General features: G+C 45.3%; 1 protein-coding gene across 3 annotated transcripts in view; it reads left to right on the top strand.

Annotated features, from left to right (window-relative positions):
- Positions 1–25,120, top strand: part of LOC144772891 (acetylserotonin O-methyltransferase-like) — a 667,360-nt gene that overhangs the window by 274,188 nt on the left and 368,052 nt on the right. The window lies entirely within an intron of this gene.

Raw genomic sequence — 25,120 nt, 5'->3', positions numbered from 1 at the left:
CCTCGCCTGGGAAGGTGTAGCATTTTGCAGCATTAACAAGTGTACCAGTAATAGTAGATCTGGGAATGTGCCAAAATCCATGGGTGGATGCGTGGAAAGATACTCTACCCATGGAATGCCTCCCTGTGGCAGAGTATTGCAGACAGTCAGGGCCACACGAAGTGGCCTTGCGTGACTTGATAAATCAAACTTAGTAGTTCTGCCACTATTGTATTCCTTTGCATGGCGCAAGGGAGCAATAGTTCAAGGGCAACCCAACTCTTTGATAAATGTGCACTTCAGTTTTGGAAATTGGCTATCTGGGTACCTTTAGCACCACAACCAAGGCTCCAGAAGTGGATGGAGACATCTTGGGGTTTCAAGACTCACATAGGTGCAAGTTCAAAATGGTGGGAACCTGTCATGTCTCTACTGCTCTGAATAGGAGTCCATCAAACTAGGCCTTCAAGTCACTTCTGGCAAGCCTGGGTGCAGGTGAAGATGAAGGGCTCCACAGCAGGGCTGGCTTCTGAGGCTTCAAGGCAGGCTCCAGGCAGCAAAGCAGTCCTTGCCTGTGCAGCTGCAGGCTGGCAGAGTTCACACAGCAGAGCAAAGCAGCACAGAATACTCTGGGAGACCTTCTGCTGTCCAGTAGTGAACTGAAGATTGGGTCTGTAGGTCCTATTTTTATACCTTGTGCCCTTGTTCTGGAAAGTGGGGAAGATTTCTTCAAAGGTTCTTTGATGTGCAAGGAATTCTGTGACTCCTCTGCCCTGGATGCAAGCCGGCTACAGTGACAAAAGGGTTATTAACCCTTTTGTGAGGCGACAGGACACAGCCCTTTCAGGTGCAAGTAGGGCTGTGCTCAGCTTCACCACCTTTTCTGCCAGTTGATGACCCACTATTGTGTGGCTGTTTGGGAGATATTCACAAAGTCTAACTGTCAGCTACACCCAGGCACTGGTCCCAAACCAGGCTGCAAGCACAAAGGGCTAAGGGCAGGAAAATGACATGTCTAATTTTGGCATTTTCAAAATTGTAATGAAAAATCTGACTTTATCATTGTAGAGAGTTTCTCATTGGTACCAAACATAATATATCTACCTCCTCTTAATTAAGAATTACAGCTTATTAGATGTAATAAGTAATCTCTAATCTTATGCTATGGGACAAGAAGGCTTCACTGTAAGGAAAGACACATGTCGGAGTTTTTTACAACCAGGACATGTGAAACTTAAAGGTACATGTCCAACCTTTTTAGGACACAGCACCCGGCCCTCCGTGCTACATAGGGCCTGACTTTGTGGTGGTTTACATGTCTTAAGAGGAGAGTATAAGGCTTGGCACAGGGTTTTAAATGCCAAGTCGACATGGCTGTGACACACTGCATTCAGGCTTCAATGGCAGACCTCGGACATGTTTTAATGTGCAATTTAAGTGGATGGCACAATAAGTGCTACAGGCATATTGGTAGAATTTCATTTACAGACCCTGGGTATATGGCATACCACTCCAAAAGGGACTTACATGTAAATCAAATATGCTAATTAGGTATATGTCAATCCAACCATTTTAGGGGAGTTAACATTAATTGAAGTGAACAAAGTCCTAATGCCAACAGAAGCAAAAATCAAGGAAAATTGGAGATAAACAGGCAAAAGGTTTGGGGTAAGACCACCCCAAGGCTGACAGGTCTAACAGTCATACATAGTAGAGTTTCTCACAGCTGCATACAATGTGGTATGGTGTTGTGCAGTGGAGTTTAGGAGTATAGAGCGGAGTAAAGTGTGGGAGAGTGGCATTCAGTGTAGTATAGTGCTGTAGAGTAGAGTTGCATAGAGTATAGTAGGGGATCATACAGTTGATTAGCATAAAATGGATTGTTTCACAATGGTGTAGAGTGAGGTAAAGTTTTGGACCCTGGAGTTCAGTGGAGTTGAGTCGAGTGGAGTAGTGTAACGTAGTGTGGAGTAAAATATAAAACAGTGTATTGGCATGTCTTACAGAAGAATGGTACACAGAGGAGTAGAGTGGGGAGGTGTAGGGTAGAGCTTAGGAAACTCACATAAATTGGAATAACTCATTCAGTACAGTGCACTGCTGTGTCATGGAGTGTTGGAAAGTGAGTATCATAGAGTGGAGTAGAGTGTTATACAATGGAATGCATGGGCATAGAATAGAAAACAGAGTTGGACAGTGTAGAATACAGGGATTGAGGTAGTAGACTTTTGGAGAGTAGATTTATATAGAATGGAGGAGAGTGTTGTACAGTGCAGTAGCATAGACTGGAGTAGTGTGCAGTAGAGTAGCATACAGTGAAATATTGTGGAATGTAATAGCATAGAATCTAGTGGAGTACAGTGCAGTGGCATGCAGTGGAGTGGCATACAGTGGTGTACCGTACAGTGGAGTATCATACAGTGGTGTAGCGTACAGTGGTGTGGCATACAGTGGTTTAGTATACAGTAGAGTGGCATTCAGTGAAATAGCATACAGTGGAGTGGCATAGATTGGAGTGACGCAGAATGGAATAGTTTAGAGTGGAGTGGCGTAGACTTGAATACTGTAGAATGGACTAGTGTACAATAGAGTGACGTACAGTGTAGTGGCGTAGATTGGAGTGGCATACAGTAGAGTGTAATAGCATACCATGGAGTGCGTAGAGTGGAGTAATGTCCAATGGAATAGATTAGAATGCAGTGGCCTACAGTAGAGTGGCTTAGAGTAGAGTAGCATTCAGTGGAATAGGGTACAGTGGAGTGTTGTAGAGTGGAGTGGCATACAGAGGAATAGCATAGAGTGGAGTGGCATAGAGTGGAATAACAGACAGTGGCGTAGCATACAGTAGAGTGACGTACTGGCGTACAGTGGAGTGGGGTAGAGTGGAATACAATACAGTGGTGTTGCACCCCATTGAATAGCACAAAATGGTGTTTCGTAGAGTGGAGAAGCATACAGTGGAGAAGTGTGCAGTGAAGTGGCATACAGTCGAGTGGTCTACAGTGGAATGGCATGCAATGGAATGGGGTGGAGTGGAATAGCATAGAGTGGAGTGGTGTACAGTGGCATTGTGTCCAATGGCATAGCATAGAGTGGAGTAGCATACAATGGAATAGCTTTCAGTGGAGTGCTGTAGAGAAGAGTGGCAGACAGTGGAATACTGTAGTGTAGGGTAGCATACAGTGGAATAGCTTATAGTGAATTAGCATACCTTTGAATGTCTTACAGTTGGGTTGTGTACAGAGTTGTGTTCAGTGTAAAAGCTAAGTGTGGATTAGCATGCAGAGTAGTCAAATGGCGTGGATTGGGACAAAGGGGAGTGGCATCCAATTGAATATGTAGAATGCAATGGCGTAGAGTAGAGTGGCATACACTGGAGTTGTGTAGAGTACAGTACAATACAATGGAGTGGCTTAGAACTGAATAGCGTACATTGGAGTGTTGTAGAGTGGAGTAGAGTAAAGTGGAGAGGCATGTTGTAGAATAATATACATTAGAGTGGAGAAGAGTGGAGTGGCAGGGAGTGGAGTGTGGTAGAATGTAATATCATACAGTAGAGGAGCATAGAGCGGAATGGCCCAGAGTCGAGCAGCGTACAATTGAGTGTAGTAGAGTGTGTGGGAATACAGTGAAATAGCATAGAGTGAAGTGGCATAGAGAGTGGAACAGCACATAGTGGAGTGTCATACAGTGTAGTGGTGTAGAGTGGAGTGCTGTACAGTGAGTTGGGTAGAGTGGAATACAATGCAGTGGAGTAGTGTAGAGTGGAGTTTTGTCCAATACAATGCAAATAATTGAGTGTTGTAGAAGGGATTACACTGTTGTGGTGTAGAGTGGAGTATCATACAGTGAAACATTGGAGTATCAGAGTGCAGTGGCATATAGTAGAATAGCGTGGAGTGGAGAAGGATGGAGTGCCATAGAGCAGAATAGCCTATAAAGGTGTAGCGTACAGTAGCGTGGTGTACAGTGGAATGCGTATACTGGAATGGTGTGCAGCAAAGTGGGGTAGAGTGGAGTACCACACAATCCATATGCTGTGTTGACTTGCAATTAATTGTATTGATATATTTTTTTACTGAGATATATGATAAGCTACACTAACCTAGAAATGATCAGCATTGATTGCTTCTATATATATTTCTACCTTAGTTGTATGCTCATGCCCTGGTCAACGAAAAGCTCAGGTTTCATTGCCTGGGAGAGGTCTATTCCTCGGACTGAAAAACTGAGCTCTCTGTCCTCAGACAAGGTTATTTGTCTCTTTATAGCTCCAAATGATCTTTGTCCTCTCCTTTTGCACTTTGCCTTCTATAGAGGGAGCATCCTCCCTTGAAATAAACATCACTGCCAATATCCCATACATAGCCACATCAGAAAGGACTGTTATGACTTCCAACAGTCCTAAAATAGCATCTCTATTGAAAATGGCATGCAATCCTTCAGTGATTTAATTTTGAGAAAAGATTTAAACATTGTGTGCTGTGCTCAGATTGATGAACTCTGAATCTACATCTTTTCTGGATTTACATGTCCAAATTGGCCAATTCACAATAGTTTTAATAACCTATTAGGCTCTGTTAGTTTCATCTTCCAGGACTATGAGTTTCATATGCACTTACAACATTTCCTGCCTTACACTTAAGTTTTTTAAATTGTTAACCTGGCCAGAAGAGGACAGTGCAAGTAAGAGGATGCCTTTCACCACCTTGCAGACTGATCTAACTGTTGTTGTCTCCTCTTACTCTATCTTGACTATGGTTTTCTATCATTGCATGTATTACAGGGGTTTTCATTTGTTAAATTGTCTAGTGGAATCGGTCTTTGTACAGGGCCCTCTACATTTAGATCCAATCTATCACTTGTTTTCCATCTCTTTGTATTTGGCTAATATTTACAGCTTATCTTCCAATTGTCCATTGTTCCTTGGGTTCTAACTCCTTATGTATTTTTACCTGAGGTTAGATTGTAGTTAAATGGTTATATGTCTTTTTATGGGCATTGTTAGTGAATATGCTTCTTTGTGCTTAGGTGAGGCTTTGATTCATAAATTGACTAATACTTATTGGAAAGTGACTTATTTGTGCTTGTTCATACAGTTGCCAAATGCTTTTCGGGACTTTCTCTAAGTCACTTCTCATTTCTCTCCTTCCTGGTTAGTAAAGGGTCATCCAGCACAAGGGTGGTGATCTTCTTTTGTCCTTTATTACTAAAGATCATTTTATAACCTTTACTCAATAGAGGATTGCCTGTCTCTAACTCAGTGCTTAGTTGAGCTCATTCCCCCACATTCATTAACTTGTTACTCCTGTTGTTTTATTTTGGAGTTTAACCATTCAAAAAAAGCACCTATCTAGTTGATTAATTTTACTTGGTTGGAACTGCTTTTTTGGATTTCTCTGTCCTCAGATCATGCTTTTGGTTATCACCAACTGATGACTACACTGAAAAAGGAAAGGCTTTAAACTGTGATATGCACTCTAGAAGTTGCAATTGAGTTGTTGACAACCACCCATCATTGTTAGGAATAAAACTGAAGATTTCTCAATGAGGTTACAACAATATTAATGCTCTGTATATTTCCTCAAATCGAGGATGTTGGATTTGGCCCTTTGTGGCTGAAGTTCCTTAAACTTTTTGCCTTCCTCCTAGAACTTTTTCTGACATTCTGCTGCCGACATAGATGCTTTGGGCACTTTGCCACTGCTGATCAGTGTCAAAGTGCAAGTGCTCCCAATATAAAGTGTTATTGTGATTGGTTGACCATGATTTATATGTTTTTCTTACTAGTAAAGTCCCTAATGAAGTGCACTATGAGTGCCAGGGCTGGTAATGCAAATGCTACTAGTGTGTATGCAGCGCTAATTGTGCCACCCACACAAGTAGCCCTAAAAAGAGATCTCAGGCCTGCCACTGCAGTGCCTGCACGCAGTTTGTTAACTGCCTTGTTAACTACCTTGTTGTCCTGACAAGTGCATCCACTTGCCAGGCCTTACCTTCCCTTTTTATGCATATCAGACACCCCTATAGTAGGCACCAAGGTACCCCCCCTGGGCAGGGTGCAGTGTATGTGAAAGGTAGGACATGTACTGAGGTGTGAACCATGTCCTGACAGTGAAATGAGGCCAAATGTGTTTTTCACTGTTGCAAGACCATCTTGCCCGAAGGACAGAATGGGAAATGCTGTGTCACATGTTTCCAGGATATCTTCCTATAGGCATAAGATGGAGAGATGGAGTTTATTGTGCCTGAACTCAGAATTTAATAACACATCTTTTTGTGAAGATGGTTTTTGAATTGTATGCTTAGAAACCACGATTTTAGAAGTGACTGGTTTCTTGTCTTAAACCATCCTATAAGCCTCTGCCTGGTTGTGTATTGACCATCTGGGTTTGGATGTGACAGGGTCTGGGGAGTGTCCTGTCCTCAGAGAGGGGTAGGTGAGACATTAACAGGCTAGCCTGCATTTGATGTGGGGGTAGAGGAGTAGTCCTCCTGGATGTGGAGAGGGCTGTGTTGCTGCCACAAAAGGATCGCTCCACCTCCTGCTGTGTGTCTGGGGCCCAGACCCCCACTATCAAAGGAAGAGGGTGTGCACTAGCAGGAAGACACCCAGGTCTGGTGTGGACTGGGCTGAGAGCCCCCTGAACCCAAAGACTTCAAAGGTACTTAGTTGTATAAATGTGAGAGCTAAAACCTCTGAACTCAAGACTGAAATCCAGACTCAAAAAGGATTAAACCTACTTTGTGATCAAGAGAAACTTCTGCCAAAGAAGAACAGCTGAAGAGACTCAAGAGAAGGACTGCCCTTGCTGTGTATTCTGTTGCTGGCCTGCAGTTTGCTGATTTGACTAAGGAGAGGACAAGGGACTTTGCTGTGTGCTGTGTCCCACTGCTTGTGAGGACTTCGCTGTGTGCTGTGTCCTGAAGTAGCGTGTCTCCAAGGGCCAGAGGAAAGCTGTCCCCTGTTGTGGAAACTCAAGAACATAAAAGTTTCCAACCATGTCTCAGCGATGCTAGGTGCGTGGTGCTTGTGCATGCCTGAGACTGCCGTGTGGTACGTGGTATTGTTTATGAAGTGCCCGGTGATCCCATTGCCCCTGCAGCTTGAAACATCATCCACGCTGCTGCATTGCTGTTTGTGGCCCAAGCCATCATTGTAACTGAGGCTGTCAGTGAGGATTACCACCGCCGGCCTGGGCTGCAACATGCTAAAGGATTTCTTGAAGCTAAGAAACCTGCAAGGTGAAAGGGATCATGATCGTTGTTCACCGAGAGGAATCTGACCAAGATTGTCAACGAAGGAGAAGGGAGCGCCGTCACCCGTCCGGCTACAGTGTTGCCTAACAATGGAGCTGCAACGTCATCATGCCGCCCAGCAGGACGTCCAACAAGCAGGGAGAGAGAGAGAGCAAGGCAGTGCACCCCCCAGGTAAGGCTTGGACTCCGGTCGGGAGCCACAAGCTTGTGTCTCCTGTGGAGGTGTGCAGGAGGAGTACAGGAGTGCTCTGAGCTCTCTCCCGCTGCACTGCATTAGACGCGCTGAGTCCCTGAGCAGCCTGTACCTGCCCAGCAGTACAGGGCCTCCCCTTTAAGCTCATGACCATTGTCTCTGTTGTTGGGGCCAAGGGGGGAGCCCGAGTTGACCGTGCAGATTGGCGTACAGCATTATTCCATGCATTACGAACTGCCTGATTCTTGCATTATGATTCGCATTATCCTTGCATTAAAAACTGCCTGATTCTTTCATTACGAACTGATGTATTCTTGCATTACGAATTGCATTATTCTTTGCATTATGAATTTCCTGATTCTTGCATTACATATCGCATTAATCTTGCATTACAAACTACCTGATTCTTGCATTACGAACTGCCTTATTCTTGCATTACGAATCGCATTATTCTTGCATTATGAATTGCATTATTCCTGCATTACGAACTGCATTAGTACGTGCATTAACCCCATGGCTGCTCAGCATATTCCCCTGCTGTGCTGAGAAATCGGAAATCCCACACAACATGACGAGCTGGGCTCGTCATGAGCGTGCGAGGAGGCTACTTCATGACGAGCCCAGCTCGTCATGAGTGTGGAAGGGGTTAAGGACTGTCTTATTACTGCATTACGAGCTGCATAGCATTCCATTACGACTGCATTAGATCATGTTGAACTGCTCATTAATACTGCAAGAACCTATAAGTGATTGCTGACCTAATAAATGGCAAAGTGAAATATTACGAATACGCATATGTTGGATTTCTATCATTTGGTCTCATCGTATTCCGTTTGATAAATATACCACTATTTTCATGAAAACCAGTGTGGTGTCCATTTGTGGTGTTATCACTGTGTTACTGGGAATGTGGTTGCACATACTTTACTCATTGCCCTGGAGATAAGCCTGAATGCTCATGCCAAGCTATCATAGGGTGAGCAGGGGTTATCTAAGAGGGTGTCCCTCCTTTCCCTGACTAGAAGCAAGGGTCCCTATTTTGACTAAGGTCCCTACCTTAGCCAACTATATACGCCCAGTTCCAACAGAGGATATTTGGAATGTTATATAAATAAGTCAACAGTCCCGAAACTGTGGACGGGCTGACGGGTTTCCGAAGGATTTTTAAGTTTAAAATATACAGAATTCATCCGAACCGAGAGAGAGCCCTGTATCAGCGGTCCGGCATCTGAGCGTTCAAGCACAATTAGGAAGAGCACATGGAGACATCACTCTACCCCCTTTTTCACTTCTGGCTCAGCAGATTAAGTCTGTCTCATGGATGACTAAGATTCTGTGGTCCTGATGAGAACCCAGTTACCTGTTGGGTTCGAAATGCGTCGACCCTTGCTGTGTCGTGACAAACATACGTGTTGAGAATTAGTTCGTTTGTTGGTGCACTGTAAATAACCATTTGTACGCTGTCATATTTGTAACTTCATTTTGTTGTGCGCCACTGTGAGATGTAAGTTTAATTTTGATGTTTTTTGGCTTTTTGTATGGTGTTCCTCCCTGGGTTGTGGCCTTTTCAAGCTAATAAATCAGGTGTGGCCCGACCGGTGTGTGTCTGTTTGTGTTGTGAGTGTTGAATGGTAATGGTGTTGTGAATGAATGGGGGAATGAGTGAAGGGAAGCTTTGAGTGGGTGTGGTGTCTCTATGGTGATGTTTTTTCATTAAGTATGTTTTGTACATTTTCTCTTTAACCCCATCGCTGCTGCCGACATTCAACGGACGTCGCGTGCACTACCTCGGTAGTGCGGCGCACGTCTGTTGAATGTCGCAGCCCCGCCCGCGCAATAGAACACTCCGCACTAGCGCGGAACGTTTAGCGAAGGCAAGGGGTTAAATAGGATATTGTTTCTGTATAGATATTTTGAAAAGTAAGTCAAAAAGCTTTTTGCAATATAAAATGAATAATGGCACTTTGATTAGTGTGGACCTGTTTAGTAATTTGATAATTGGTACTCAGTTCTGGCATTTGTATTGTTTTGTTGTTATATTGACTCAGCCTTACTGAGTAGAGTCAAGGCCCTTTGGTGTTCTTTGATATAAATAAGTCAAACATTCACATTTTGTATTTTGTGTGAATGTTCTCTACAATTCCAATTGGATAGACCAGTTAAGCTGTTTGAAACTGGCGATCATCTAAATCACTTTAATCAAGCCTGGCATTGAGCCTATGTATCGTAAATTGAGTCAGATCCCAGGTAACCCCAAAACTGCTACATATTTTCTCTTTCCTTTGCCCAGGGATTTCTTGTCTTCCATCCTTACTCTTCCTATACTGAAAAAAGACATCAAGTCATCCATATCCACATTGATGATATCTTATGGGCCTGGGTCTACATTACTTCTCTGTACTAAGGGCCGTAGAGTGTCTTTGAAAAACAGAGTGGGAAAAACACTTAGTAAATTAAATCACAACAATAAAAAATTAATCAGCATAGAAAATATGATTACATTCATTAGTGAATTAGGTCTTTCATCTTGACAGGTTCAAATAAAACATGGACACAGCCAACTCATTACGTCCCAAAGATACTAGCACTTCTTCAAGGCACATTGTTTGAGTGCAGAAAAAAGCAGCATGTGTTTCTTTTTGGAAACACAACAATATTGGTATGCTATTATTTGAAAATATGATTGGACTCTTTGCTACAATGTAATTTTGAATGATCACATTACTCATTCAGCATTTTACAGGGGTAAAATATGGTCTCTCTAGACTTCTATCTTCTGTTCTTTCAAGTTCACTTTACTCTGCTGGCTGGTGCTCCCAAGAACTCAAAACTTGGCCTCAAAACCTATTAATATAGACAGCACTGTGTGGCCCCTAGATCATTGATTTAGGCTGAGGGGCATGGCATGGCTGCCAACAGCAAATGCAAAACACAGCTGTGCTGCACCTACTGCTTTCTATTCTTTCGTCTTCTACTCTTTAAGTTCACTTGACCTGACTGGCAGGAACTCAGAGGGGATGCACACAATTGTCTAAAAATATTCTAATGAAGTAATAAAGCTGTGTTGATTATTACTTGTCAAAGAGTAGCATTTATGATATTCTTCACCTCCAGATTGACAATAGAAACATGTTTATTTGGTGTGTTGGCTGGACATAGCTCAACTAGGAGGTGGCGTTCTGTATTGTGTGTGCCTATAAAAAAATAATGGCTGCTGCATCATATTTTCCAGTGCAAACATTTGTGAATGTAGTAGCTGCAGCTGATGTAGATAGTGACATCCATCTCTTCTAATTTCCTCCTGAGGAAATCTGTGTTAATTGGGCCTGTCTCAAATCAGCATGATTTTCGACAACTTGTAGTACCATATTGTACATTAGTGGAATATGGAATTCTTTGAGGGATATCACTTAAATGTTGTTTTTCCATCTGTAGTCCTAACATAAAACTAAATATTTTATTGATCAATAATGCTTATTGAAAGGAATGTTATAAAGTAAAATATTTTTTCTTAAATAGTTAGCATATTGTCCTTTACCTCTTTCTTGAGTTAATCCTGACTTATAAATACCTTATTCACTGGTACATGCCTGCCTACATTATGCTTGTGCTATTTAGACCCGGGGTCCAGGATGCCACATAGATTGGCAGGGTTACTGTCACTTCACAACATGTCAAGCAAGACCAAAGATTGTAATATTATCTTCAGTAACTATAGGGCCCGATGTGCAAAATTATTTGCCAGCCACAATCTCTCTGATCCACTAAATCTGAGGCTTTGGAATCAATTAAAGCTTTTTTAATGTACTAAACTCCTTTAGCAATTCAGAAAATATTTTTAAATAGCTGCTAAATGGGTTTAGAAAAGGTTTTTTTGAATCACTATTTGGACCCTTGTAGGAGAGTAGGGTCTGCTATCCTATGGTCAACCCAAATGTTTGCTTTTTGCTTCACTGGTTTATGACTTAATGTGGCTGTGGGTCTGCTAATCAGACCCACAGCCTGCTGTTCTCTCTCTAAATTGTTACCCATGTACCTTAGGTGCATAACGACATTGGAACTGGTTCACCTTATTGGCCCCTGTAACAGTGTACCCAGGTAGCCAGGGCATAGGTGCTTCCAAGGCCTACCAGGGGCTGCAGCATGTATTATGCCACCCCTGGCCTGGCCTCCATATTTGACACAACTGGCTGATCACTCAGCTGGGGTAAGTTGGTGTAACCACCCCTTACTTAGGTGTAGTATGCCTATACCTAACCTAAAATGGACACATATGTTCCTATCAGTCACTCCTATAGAAGGCCTCATCAATCCTGGAGGCAGAGTGCTTGGAAATATGTGAGATAGTGCTCTGGCATGAGCTGAGCCTGTCTGCAGCTTTCGTTACCATGTCATTTAGCTGTTTCATGATACTGCCATACCATATACTCTTAAGTGCATTATGAACCGCGCGGTTAAATGCTATCTTGGGTTTGGCTTTATCAAAACATGTCGAGTAAGGTGTCATACGAATTGGAATACTACCCCCTCGCCAGTTCTGGCGACGGGGGTAGCATTCCACCCTTCTAGAGGGACACGACATGTACCTAGCCTGAACCCCGGTTAAAGTTAAACAGAGCCTCAGCATCACAAAATGGATGCTGCCACCACAGACACAAGTCTGACCTCCTGCTGCTGGGAGTCCTTCCAGCGAGGGCAGCTTGGACAAATGGTTTCCTGCCTGGGGAGGTGCTAGCACCACCCCAGACAGGATTTTGTGTACTGGGTAGGACAGGGCTGAATAGAATCAGACATGCCTGGGGCACACAAGGTGTCCCTGTGCATAGGCCAGTTCAAACCGATGCTGGGGCCTTCCAGCCCCAGTCCTGGCGCGAAACTGGACAAAGGAAAGGGGGTGTAACCACCCCCCTTCCTGGTTCCACACAGGGGAGGGACCTAGTAGGTGATCCGGCCCCCCAGATTCGAATAAGAGTGGGAGCTGTGTCCTGAGACTTCAGATCATCCTGAATCAACTTGAAACTAAGAAGACGACTGGACTTCGACATTCTGCTGCACAGAAGACTGAAGAGCATCTCCCTTGTGGCCTAGGAGTGGCCACCCTGTGAACACAGGCACCATCCAGCAACTCAACATCTGCTTTGCCGCCGCCTCCCGCCGGAGCCCGAGCCCAGAGCCTGACAAGACCCAGACTCCCAGACTTCTCACAGCCCGATCCACAGTCCCTGCAACGAAGGGACCCGTGGAGGCACCGAGAGACGTGGGACCGGACCTCTTGAAAGACCCCCGAGAAGCTGACTGCGCAGCACCCGAGGCACCCTCGACGCTGTGCTTTGGGGTTTGAGAAGCCCCAACCTCGAACAGCCCTTGCACCGAAGATCAGCCCCCCAGCATCTCCACGATCTGCGTGGGGCCCTTTTGCACCGTGCCACTCGACGCGCCATCCCGGCCACTTGCCACGTGGCTAGCGGTCATCTTGGCGACTAAACCAAAGAACTACACTGCTGGTCTGGTTGCTCCAGACTGGCCCTTGCTCCCCTGAAAAGGAGCAGCCGCTCTGACCTTGCTGGTCCGAGTGAGAAGCTTGAATCACTTCCTGCATGGCTTGCTTTAGCCAAGGCCTGTTTGCTCCAATCAAGTTGCCAACACCGCCATCAGCGAGAGCCTACGTGGGACAGCTCGTGACCGACTCCTGGACGTCCTTGACCTCTTCATGTCCACGTGGCTGCAGAGACAATCTTCACGACATCACCTGTTTGCACCCAACATCGCCTGGTTCCTTCCTGGTTCCACGGTAGTCACTGGCTAGTGACTTTGAACATTGTCCCCTCTGCTTTCAGGTCTTCACCTCTTCAGATCCACCCTTGGATCCACCGGAACTCTTCACATCGAGCCGCCTGCAGCATCTTCAGCTCCAAGCACCATCGACCTGCGTGACGAAACCCGACACTACTTCGACCCTGTGCACCCGCTTCCTGTGGGTGAGGTAACTCAGCAACGCTGGTGTTCCCACACTGGTACACACCTCTAGTGTCTGTGTCTAAATTTTCATCCTCCTAGGTCACTCGGAAGGTTCCTTAATAACTATCTTTGTAACTTTTACGCACCATTGACATTGCATTGGTATAGCGTGCACTTTCCGCACTGCACCCGAGTCCCACGGGCCTTTCCCGACTTCTTCACTGCTAGTCCCGAACAGCTCCAGCGATTCCCCAGGCCCTAGGCCTCTTCACTTTCCCCATAGTGGTTCTTATACCACTATTTTAGTATATGGTTTAGGTGGCCCCTAGGGCTCATCCATAATTGTGCAACTTTTGTATATTTAAACTGTGTTTTGTTTTAACACATTTGCTTCTGTGCTCATAAAGAGTATCAGGGTTATTTGTAGAAATAAATCTATATATATTTTCAATATATATCTGTGTGGTGTCCTTTCATTTGGTATTCAAGGGATTGTATATGGTAAAACAGCTTGCTTCACATGCCTTTACAGAGTTTAGCCTAAGACTGCTTAGTCCATGCTACCCCTAGGATAGCTTGTCTATAAGGTTGACTTTACAACCTGCACCATAAGGGTTGCTTGGCATGGTACAAGGTGATCACTAGAACTAGTGAGCATCATATACCAGGCCAACTTCTCACATTGGTGGCAGCGGTGGGATTTGAGCTTGCTGTTGTTTTACCATTACAATCTTTGAAAATATCATTTGAAAGATCATACAGGTACCTGATAGGTACACTAAAACAAGACTAGATATACTTAAGTTCTATTGAACTTAGTTGTTGTAGAGTATAGGGAGTAGCACACCCTGACTACAACTACTAGATACGTTTTGTAGGAAAACACAAGTGTAGGTAGATTGCAACACATCCACCCCACTAGAGCAATGTCTGGAGCAGAGGGATCCACTGGACCCATCTCTGTTGAGAGTGACCCTCCAAGGGCACCATCCAAATTTGCTATCTTTCCATTTAAGGAACTGAGGCAACTGTGTTCCATGAGAGGAATCAAAACAGGTCCTACTCCTACAGCAGGACACCTCAGAGAGCTGTTAGACCAGTCTGAAGCTCTACAGAACTCCAAACCAGGCCCCTCAGGGACTGGAGATGGAGGCTCTCCCACTGAAGATGATAACCCTGATGCCCCTGCCCCTGTCATCCAGATAGATGAGGAAGACCAGATCACTGGGGATACTCAGCCTGAGGAAGAGGAAGAGGAGGAGGAGGAGGAAGAAAGTGATTCTGATGATGGTAGAAACAGCCAGGTGTTAGTCAGCAGGCTTAACCAGGCTAACTTAAGCTTATTTGGGACTGAAGGTGGGTCCAACCCATTCAGACCCCCAAATGGACTTAACCAGGAGCATAGGAGGAGGAGGAATCACTCAGGTGAGTCCAATACTCCCCATGTTTCTAGAGGTTCTCATGGCAACTCCAGAAGGGAGTTGACTAGCCCTCAGAGAAGGGAACATGATGCCAAAATGAGAGAGGCTGAACTTAGGATCCAGAAGCAAGAGTTAGAAGTTGCCCTGGCCAAAGAGAAACTTGCTAGAGCAAGGCAGCCTAGAGAGAGTGGATTAGGATCCACTGGTGGCAGCACTATCCCTAAGGATAAAGACAGGTCCTATGACAATAGAAACCTAAGTAAGATTGTGCCCCCCTACAAAGTTGGGGATGATATCCACAAATGGATGACTGCACTTGAGAGAGCTTGCAAAGTACAGCAGGTCCCTCAGGAGCAGTGGGCAGCAATCTTGTGGCTCTCCTTTGAAGGTAGAGGCCGAGACAGACTCCTCACAGTTAGTGATGGGGATTCTAGAAACTACCTGGTCCTGAAGAGTGCTCTGATTGATGGGTTAGGCTTAACCACTGAACAGTACAGGTTAATGTTCAGAGACACCCAGAAGACACAGACTCAGGAATGGTCTGAATTTGTTGAGTGTGCCACTAAGGCTCTGGAGGGCTGGTTGCTGGGAAGTAAGGTTACAGACTATGAAGGATTGTAAGATTTGCTTATGAGAGAACAGATTTTAAATAACTGTCAGAACCAGCAGTTGCATCAACATTTGGTTGACTCAGATCTAACCTCTCCCCAAGAATTGGGAAAGAGGGCAGACAAATGGGTTAGAACCAGAGTTAAGCAAAAGAACCAGAGCCAGAACCAGGGTGGTGACCAAAAGAAAACAGACCAGAAGGGTGGGGAGCAGAAAGCTAAAGACCAGAAGTCTTCAACAGGGCCCCAAACTAATACTGAGGGTGGGTCCCAAACTTCCAAGAAGAAGAAGAAAGAAGGTCAAAGAAAACCCTGGTGTAGCTTTTGCAAAAACACCACTCACTGGACAAGTGATTGTAAAAAGGGTGGAGCCCCCAACACTGCAGCCCCTAAGGCACCTGCACCCACTAGTACAGTTAGCAGTGTTGGTCCACAGACTAAGGGGGTAGTGGGTATCACCTTGGGAACTGATGGAGATTCTGACCTAGTCAGAGTCCCCACATAGGCTGTTCTGATTTGTGATGGGGAGATTGATTTTTCCCCTACTGTCAGTCCCAATAATTTGGGCAAGTACAGACAGACACCTTTAATTAATGAAAAAGTGGCTCAAGCATACAGGGACACATGTGCCAGTGTCACTATGGTGACACCTAGCTTTGTGGACCCTGGACAGTACATACCAGGTGACAATTACCTGGTGACCAATGCCAGCAATGTCACTACTACACATAGTGTGGCAATTGTTAACTTTTCCTGGGGAGGGGTAACTGGCCTAAAAAGAGTTGTGGTTAGTGCTGATCTCCCAGTAGAATGCTTGTTGAGCAATGACCTGGAGAGCTCTCTATGGTCAGAGGTTGAGTACAGGACTCATGCAGAGATGTTAGGGATATCATCACATGTCCTTGCTGTGACCAGGTCACAGGCCAAAAAGTGCCTCTCTGAACCTCAGGTCTTGGATCCTGGAACAATGGACCAAGTACCTTCCAAGACAAGGAACAGGAGGGTAAAGGCTGTGCCTTCCCAAATGCCTACAAGTGAGGATCAGCCTTCACAGGAAGATGATTCTGAGACCCCTGAAGGAACTGTCCCTAAAGAGCTTGAACCTGATCAGGTTGAGTTTCTGGGGACAGGGGGGCCTTCTAGGGCAGACTTGGGGCAGGCTCAGTTATCCTGTCCTTCTCTTGAACCCCTCAGACAGCAGGCTGCTGCTGAGGCTGCTGGGAATGCTCAAGGTACCCATAAGGTTTATTGGGATGATGGGCTCCTTTATTCAGAGGGTAGAGACCCCAAGCCTGGTACAACCAGGAGGTTGGTCATACCTCTGCAATTTAGGGGCTTCCTTCTTACCTTGGCACACGATATTCCCTTAGCAGGACACCTAGGCCAGAACAAAACATGGGACAGACTTGTCTGTCACTTTCACTGGCCTCACATGTCAGAAGATACAAAGGAGTTTTGTCGCTCCTGTGTAACCTGCCAAGCAAGTGGCAAAGCAGGTGGTACCACAAAGGCCCCCCTGATACCACTACCTGTGGTGGGGGTGCCCTTTGAAAGGGTAGGGATTGACATTGTTGGACCAATGGATCCCCCTACAGCATCTGGGCACAGATTCATACTGGTGGTGGTGGACCATGCCACCAGGTACCCAGAGGCAATTCCACTTAGGACCACAACAGATCCTGTTGTGGCCAGGGCCTTACTTGGAGTTTTCTCCAGAGTGGGGTTTCCTAAGGAGGTAGTATCTGATAGAGGTGCAAACTTCATGTCAGGATACTTGACAGCTATGTGGAAGGAATGTGGTGTCAACTATAAGTTCACCACTCCCTATCATCCACAATGCAATGGGCTTGTTGAGAGATTCAACAAGACCCTAAAGGGCATGATCAAAGGATTACCTGAGAAGCTCAGGCGAAGATGGGATATCCTTCTGCCCTGCCTTCTGTTTGCTTAAAGAGAGATCCCACAAAAAGGTGTTGGCTTCAGCCCCTTTGAATTGTTATTTGGACACCCTGTAAGAGGACCCCTATGTCTGGTGAGGGAAGGATGGGAGTTACCTCTCAAAAAGCCCAAGCAAGACATAGTGGACTATGTACTTGGTCTCCGCTCCAGGATGGCTGAGTATATGGAGAAGGCATCCAAAAACCTTGAGGCTAGCCAGGAATTACAGAAAGCCTGGCATGACCAAAAGGCTGTCCTGACTGAGTACCAGCCTGGACAGAAGGTATGGGTGTTGGAGCCAGTGGCCCCAGCAGCACTCCAAGACAAATGGTCTGGACCCCATACAATCCTTGAGAAAAAGGGAGAGGTTACCTACTTGGTGGACCTTGGAACTCCCAGGAGCCCCCACAGGGTGCTCCATGTTAACAGGCTGAAAGCATATGTTGACAGGAGAGACATGGGCTTGCTCATGGCTACAGATGAGGGGCAGGAGGAAGAGAGTGACCCTCTCCCAGACCTGCTGACTCAGAATCCTGAGGATGGCTCAGTTGATGGTGTGGCCTTAGATGGCAGCCTCACTGAACATCAGCAACATGACTGTAGACAGGTTTTGCAGTCATATCGACATATGTTCTCCCTGACACCCAGTCAGACTAACTGGTGTACCCATGTGGTGGACACTGGTGATAGTCTTCCTGTAAAGAACAAAATTTACAGGCAGCCTGACCATGTCAGAGACTGTATCAAGGCTGAGGTGCAAAAGATGCTGGAGTTAGGTGTCATTGAGCCTTCAGAGAGCCCCTGGGCTAGCCCAGTGGTTCTGGTCCCCAAACCTCACACCAAAGATGGAAAGAGAGAGATGAGGTTCTGTGTGGATTACAGAGGACTCAATGCTGTCACCAGGACAGATGCACACCCAATTCCAAGGGCAGATGAGCTCATAGACAAATTGGCTTCTGCCAAGTATTTGAGCACATTTGACTTGACAGCTGGCTACTGGCAAATCAGGTTAGCTGAGGAGTCTAAGGCCAAGACAGCATTTTCTACCCCCAGTGGGCATTACCAGTTTGTAGTGATGCCCTTTGGTTTGAAAAATGCACCTGCCACCTTCCAAAGGTTGGTGAATCAAGTCCTTACTGGGTTGGATGACTTTTGTGCAGCATATCTGGACGATATTGCTGTCTTTAGCTCCACCTGGGAGGATCACCTGGTCCACCTGAAGGAAGTGCTAGAGGCTCTGCAAAAGGCAGGCCTCACTATCAAGGCCACCAAGTGCCAGATAGGGCAGAGTAAGGTTGTGTACTTGGGTCACCTTGTGGGTGGAGGCCAAGTTCAACCACTGGAGAGTAAGATTCATACCATAAAGGACTGGACTCCTCCAACTACCCAGACTCAGGTCAGAGCTTTCTTGGGCCTGACTGGGTACTACAGGAAGTTTGTTAAGAACTATGGGTCCATTGTGACTCCTCTTAATGATCTGACATCCAAGAAGATGCCCAAAAAGGTTCAGTGGACAGAATACTGTCAAAAGGCATTTGATGACCTGAAGAAGGCCATGTGCTCTGCACCTATCCTGAAGAGTCCTGACTACTCAAGAGAGTTTATTGTCCAAACAGATACTTCTGAGTTGGGAGTGGGAGCTGTGCTTTCACAACTTAATGTAGATGGTCAAGACCAGCCCATTGCTTTTATTAGCAGAAGGCTGACCCCCAGAGAGAAACGTTGGTCAGCCATTGAGAGGGAGGCCTTTGCTGTGGTGTGGGCCCTGAAGAAGTTGAGACCATACTTGTTTGGCACTCACTTCAAGATTCAGACCGACCATAAGCCCCTCCTATGGCTTAATCAGATGAAGGGTGAAAACCTCAAATTGCTCAGGTGGTCCATTTCCCTACAGGGGATGGACTTTACAGTGGAGCGCCGCCCAGGGACTGACTATGGTAATGCAGATGGTCTCTCCAGGTACTTCCACTTAGAACATGAAGACACAACTGGTCAAGGTTAGTCTAATGTCCCTGCGTTTGGGGGGGGGGTTGTGTAGGAGAGTAGGGTCTGCTATCCTATGGTCACCCCAAATTTTTGCTTTTTGCTTCACTGGTTTATGACTTAATGTGGCTGTGGGCCTGCTAATCAGACCCACAGCCTGCTGTTCTCTCTCTAAATTGTTACCCATGTACCTTAGGTGCATAACGACATTGGAACTGGTTCACCTTATTGGCCCCTGTAACAGTGTACCCAGGTACCCAGGGCATAGGTGCTTCCAAGGCCTACCAGGGGCTGCAGCATGTATTATGCCACCCCTGGCCTGGCCTCCATATTTGACACAACTGGCTGATCACTCAGCTGGGGTAAGTCGGTGTAACCACCCCTTACTTAGGTGTAGTATGCCTATACCTAACCTAAAATGGACACATATGTTCCTATCAGTCACTCCTATAGAAGGCCTCATCAATCCTGGAGGCAGAGTGCTTGGAAATATGTGAGATAGTGCTCTGGCGTGAGCTGAGCCTGTCTGCAGCTTTCGGAACCATGTCCTTTAGCTGTTTCATGATACTGCCATACCATATACTCTTAAGTGCATTATGAACCTCGCGGTTAAATGCTATCTTGGGTTTGGCTTTATCAAAACATGTCGAGTAAGGTGTCATACGAATTGGAATACTACCCCCTCGCCAGTTCTGGCGACGGGGGTAGCATTCCACCCTTCTAGAGGGACACGACATGTACCTAGCCTGAACCCCGGTTAAAGTTAAACAGAGCCTCAGCATCACAAAATGGATGCTGCCACCACAGACACAAGTCTGACCTCCTGCTGCTGGGAGTCCTTCCAGCGAGGGTAGCTTGGACAAAGGGTTTCCTGCCTGGGGAGGTGCTAGCACCACCCCAGACAGGATTTTGTGTATTGGGTAGGACAGGGCTGAATAGAATCAGACATGCCTGGGGCACACAAGGTGTCCCTGTGCATAGGCCAGTTCAAACCGGTGCTGGGGCCTTCCAGCCCCAGTCCTGGCATGAAACTGGACAAAGGAAAGGGGGTGTAACCACCCCCCTTCCTGGTTCCACCCAGGGGAGGGACCTAGTAGGTGGTCCGGCCCCCAAGATTCGAATAAGAGTGGGAGCTGTGTCCTGAGACTTCAGATCATCCTGAATCAACTTAAAACTAAGAAGACGACTGGACGTCGACATTCTGCTGCACAGAAGACTGAAGAGCATCTCCCTTGTGGCCTAGGAGTGGCCACCCTGTGAACACAGGCACCATCCAGCAACTCGACATCTGCTTTGCCGCCGCCTCCCGCCGGAGCCCGAGCCCAGAGCCTGACAAGACTCAGACTCCCAGACTTCTCACAGCCCGATCCACAGTCCCTGCAAAGAAGGGACTCGTGGAGGCACCGAGAGACGTGGGACCGGACCTCTTGAAAGACCCCCGAGAAGCTGACTGCACAGCACCCGAGGCACCCTCGATGCTGTGCTTTGGGGTTTGAGAAGCCCCAAACTCGAGCAGTCCTTGCACCGAAGATCAGCCCCCCAGCATCTCAACGATCTGCGTGGGGCTCTTTTGCACCGTGCCACTCGACGCGCCATCCCGGCCACTTGCCACGTGGCTAGCGGCCATCTTGGCGATGAAACCGAAGAACTACACTGCTGGTCTGGTTGCTCCAGACTGGTCCTTGCTCCCCTGAAAAGGAGCAGCCGCTCTGACCTTGCTGGTCCGAGTGAGATGCTTGAATCACTTCCTGCGTGGCTTGCTTTAGCCAAGGCCTGTTTGCTCCAATCAAGTTGCCGACACCGCCATCAGCGAGAGCCTACGTGGGACAGCTCGTGTCTGACTCCTGGACGTCCTTGACCTCTTCGTGTCCACGTGGCTGCCGAGACAATCTTCACGACATCACCTGTTTGCACCCGACATCGCCTGGTTCCTTCCTGGTTCCACGGTAGTCACTGGCTAGTGACTTTGAACATTGTCCCCTCTGCTTTCAGGTCTTCACCTCTTCAGATCCACCCTTGGATCCACCGGAACTCTTCACATCGAGCCGCCTGCAGCATCTTCAGCTCCAAGCACCATCGACCTGCGTGACGAAACCCGACACTACTTCGACCCTGTGCACCCGCTTTCTGTGGGTGAAGTAACTCAGCAACGCCGGTGTTCCCACACTGGTACACACCTCTAGTGTCTGTGTCTAAATTTTCATCCTCCTAGGTCACTCGGAAGGTTCCTTAATAACTATCTTTGTAACTTAAGCACCATTGACATTGCATTGGTATTGCGTGCACTTTCCGCACTGCACCCGAGTCCCGCGGGCCTTTCCCGACTTCTTCACTGCTAGTCCCGAACAGCTCCAGCGATACCCCAGGCCCTAGGCCTCTTCACTTTCCCCATAGTGGTTCTTATACCACTATTTTAGTATATGGTTTAGGTGGCCCCTAGGGCTCGTCCATAATTGTGCAACTTTTGTATATTTAAACTGTGTTTTGTTTTAACGCATTTGCTTCTGTGCTCATAAAGAGTATCAGGGTTATTTGTAGAAATAAATCTATATATATTTTCAATATATATCTGTGTGGTGTCCTTTCATTTGGTATTCAAGGGATTGTATATGGTAAAACAGCTTGCTTCACATGCCTTTACAGAGTTTAGCCTAAGACTGCTTAGTCCATGCTACCCCTAGGATAGCTTGTCTATAAGGTTGACTTTACAACCTGCACCATAAGGGTTGCTTGGCATAGTACAAGGTGATCACTAGAACTAGTGAGCATCATATACCAGGCCAACTTCTCACAACCCTGATTTCTCAGTGGTTTTCAAATATATTTCTGGTCGCAAACCATGGACCTATCACATTTTCAAGTTGGGATGGAAACCTATTTGGAAAGGAGGAAGATGTCCCCATTGGAACATTTTCCATTTGGTATCATGTTGGCAGCTTTAGGGGGAGTAGCAAGTGGTCCAAGGGACCACTGCCTTCTCCCACTAGAGTTTTTCAGAACTGAAAACAAGCTTTTAAAGTAGTTCCAGTTAAACTATTTCAGTAAAAAAAGTTTCTGTTTTACAAAACAATCATAAGGATTGTGGTCAGCAGTCTTTTGTAGACCACCATTCCTCTGATTGTAGCCTATCACAAGAGACACACATTGCAACTTACCTACTGACCACGAATTAGGCAAGTCATTTTGTGTGGCCCTGTGTTTCTTTACTTTTTGTTTACTGACCTTTTGATGCATAGGTTGGTTCACAAAATCAGACAAAATTGATGCCCAATGTGACTACCTTTTGTGAAAGGAATATTTATACTTAGGCCAATAATCAGACACAGCTGCTCTAGGTCAACCACAGCCCGCGGTCCGAAGATAAGAAATGCACCACGGAGCTTGTTAAGCCCGTTCTTGAACATCAAAAGGGTAAAAAACTATGGAGTAGGAACGGATATTCAAAGGCCACGCCTTTGAATTTCAATGAAGGCATCTTTTGGATTGTTATCAAAATGAGCTTGCTGATAAGATCGTTTCTATAAAAGATTTAGCCACCACTGAATTGCTATAACGGCTGATCTAGACCAAGATTGAGCTAGAGGTCCTGACGAGAACACTGCGATTCAAGGGAGTTCGAAACTCGTATACCCGATTTTGTGCGCCTATAGGATTGAGATTTTTCAGTTACTCATATTTATTCCATACATATTTGTTTAAACTGTTTACCTTTGACCTATGTAGAAAGAATTGAATTTCCTGTGTATAGCGGTGTTGGTAGCCTGGTTACTAAATGAGGTGGTGATTGAAAGCGTTGTTGGATGAGGACGTTTGGATGTATGATGAATGGAGTTAAGTGGGTTGTAAGTAAATTGATGAATGGTAGTAATATGTATGTTTCAAATGGTTGATGGGATTGGTGTGTTGTTGAAGTAAAATGTTGAATGTTTTTATAGGTTTTGAATAATTGTGTCCTTTTCAAAAAGATGTGATTTGAAAAATATGTTTGTTTGGATTAAGTCAGACGAAAAAAGTGGTCTGAGGAACATGTTGTTTGTTTTCAATGTGTCTTTTCTTGTGAACAATTCCCTGTGAATAGGCATCAGTAAAGGCACTTGTGTTGTTCTTTGTTTAATTGAGGCTCAGCCTTACTGATTGGCACCCAAACCCAGTTTTGGTATTTATATTTCTAGGTCAACCAAGGCACATCTTAAAAATATTTCATTAGAAGATTTACATTTGTTTTTCAAATGACAAAAAGTACTTTGTGTTAGTGACTTGTCTAAGCACTGAGCCGCATTTTTTAATTTCCCTGCGATGAATGCCTGAGAAATAAAGAGGAATCAGTATCATCCAAAAGTTCAATTTACATTGTAGTCCACTTGGCCACGCAGTGAGGATCTAAAAATCGATACATTGGATTAAATGTAGGCATATTACAATTTCAAAGCCAAACTGAGATATCCATGTCTCAGGAATATATATCATAAAAATACAGAATCACTACTAGCAAATCTGGCTGTCTTATAAAGTTTAGTCTCATAAGTATAAAACATACACATACAAGGAATACAGTAATAGCAATGCTGAAAATAAGGAACAAAGTCTGCTTATACATGAACAAATCAACATTAACTAAACTAAACGTGAACTAAGTAGTATTAATTGGGAAACCCTAATTAGATCCAGTAAAGCAGGAAAGTGTCAGCATTGTAGAGGCTTCTGAAGAAGTCTCCAAAATCAGGAGTACTGAATAGCATAAAGCAACACAACTGATACACAGCACAGAGGTCTGTACCAAAGCGAGTCTAAAAGGAATCTGACTTATGTAAAAGTGTGACTACCAATTAAACTTCCACAGAACATTTGAGAATCTCACATCATGTATCCCAGTTCCTTTCCAGCTTCCCAATAAAACTTGGCAACCTTATTTAATACTCCCATATCATAGTCGGAACATCAGGACATCCTTGGATTCCTCCAGTCTCAAAATAGAACATGAATAGGGGTCGTTCCTTTGTACATTAGTGCCTTTCATCTTTGCCAAGAGTTCTCCTCCCAGGCTTCACTGTCTCTCAAACACAATGTGCCTTTTCCTCTCTATGAGATACTATGAACACACCTGCAAAGAAGGAAAAATTGCAACTCAAGCCAACTTTCACTTTTATTTCTTTATGTATTCATTATTTTCTATAGCACAAATATGACCCAAGAAATGGGTGTCAGAGCGCTTTACAACAACCCCCCTTACAATAAGAGGGTATTCACTCCTTTAAACACAGGCGTAAAAACATGCTATCTAGTATTGGCAGATGCTAACCCAAGTCCAACCTGCAACATATTGAAGAATAAGGAAATCTTAAGGTAAAAGTTAAATATGCCAAAAACATACTTCTGATCCAGAGTAGGTCCATTCTGGATATACTAGCTGTCTATGATGGTTATAATAATGCTACTTTCAAACAAATATATATTGATCGAGTACCTTGAGTTGTAGATAACATCCCTGTAGATGGACAAGGGTGTACTTGTCTTGTACCTTCTGGAGGTCTCCTAGAACAGCAAACTGTGATGGATCGACGGGTTGTCTGCTGAACTCCAAATAGTCTTATTGTAGCCTGGTGTTAGTTATGGCAGAAATGTACTCATCAGAAAGGCCTTAGTCTCCTTTTTGAATCATGGACTATGCGTGATTCTCCTAATATTCGGTGGGAGCGAATTCCAGATCCTTGGTGCGGCTCCCATGAACGCTCTATTGTACAATCTCTTCTTACGGAAGAATGCTGGTTTTAGCAAAAAAT

Source organism: Lissotriton helveticus, chromosome 8 (genome assembly GCF_964261635.1).
Source record: "Lissotriton helveticus chromosome 8, aLisHel1.1, whole genome shotgun sequence".
Classification (NCBI taxonomy): Eukaryota; Metazoa; Chordata; class Amphibia; order Caudata; family Salamandridae; genus Lissotriton; species Lissotriton helveticus.
This window is presented reverse-complemented; position numbering and strand designations above follow the sequence as displayed.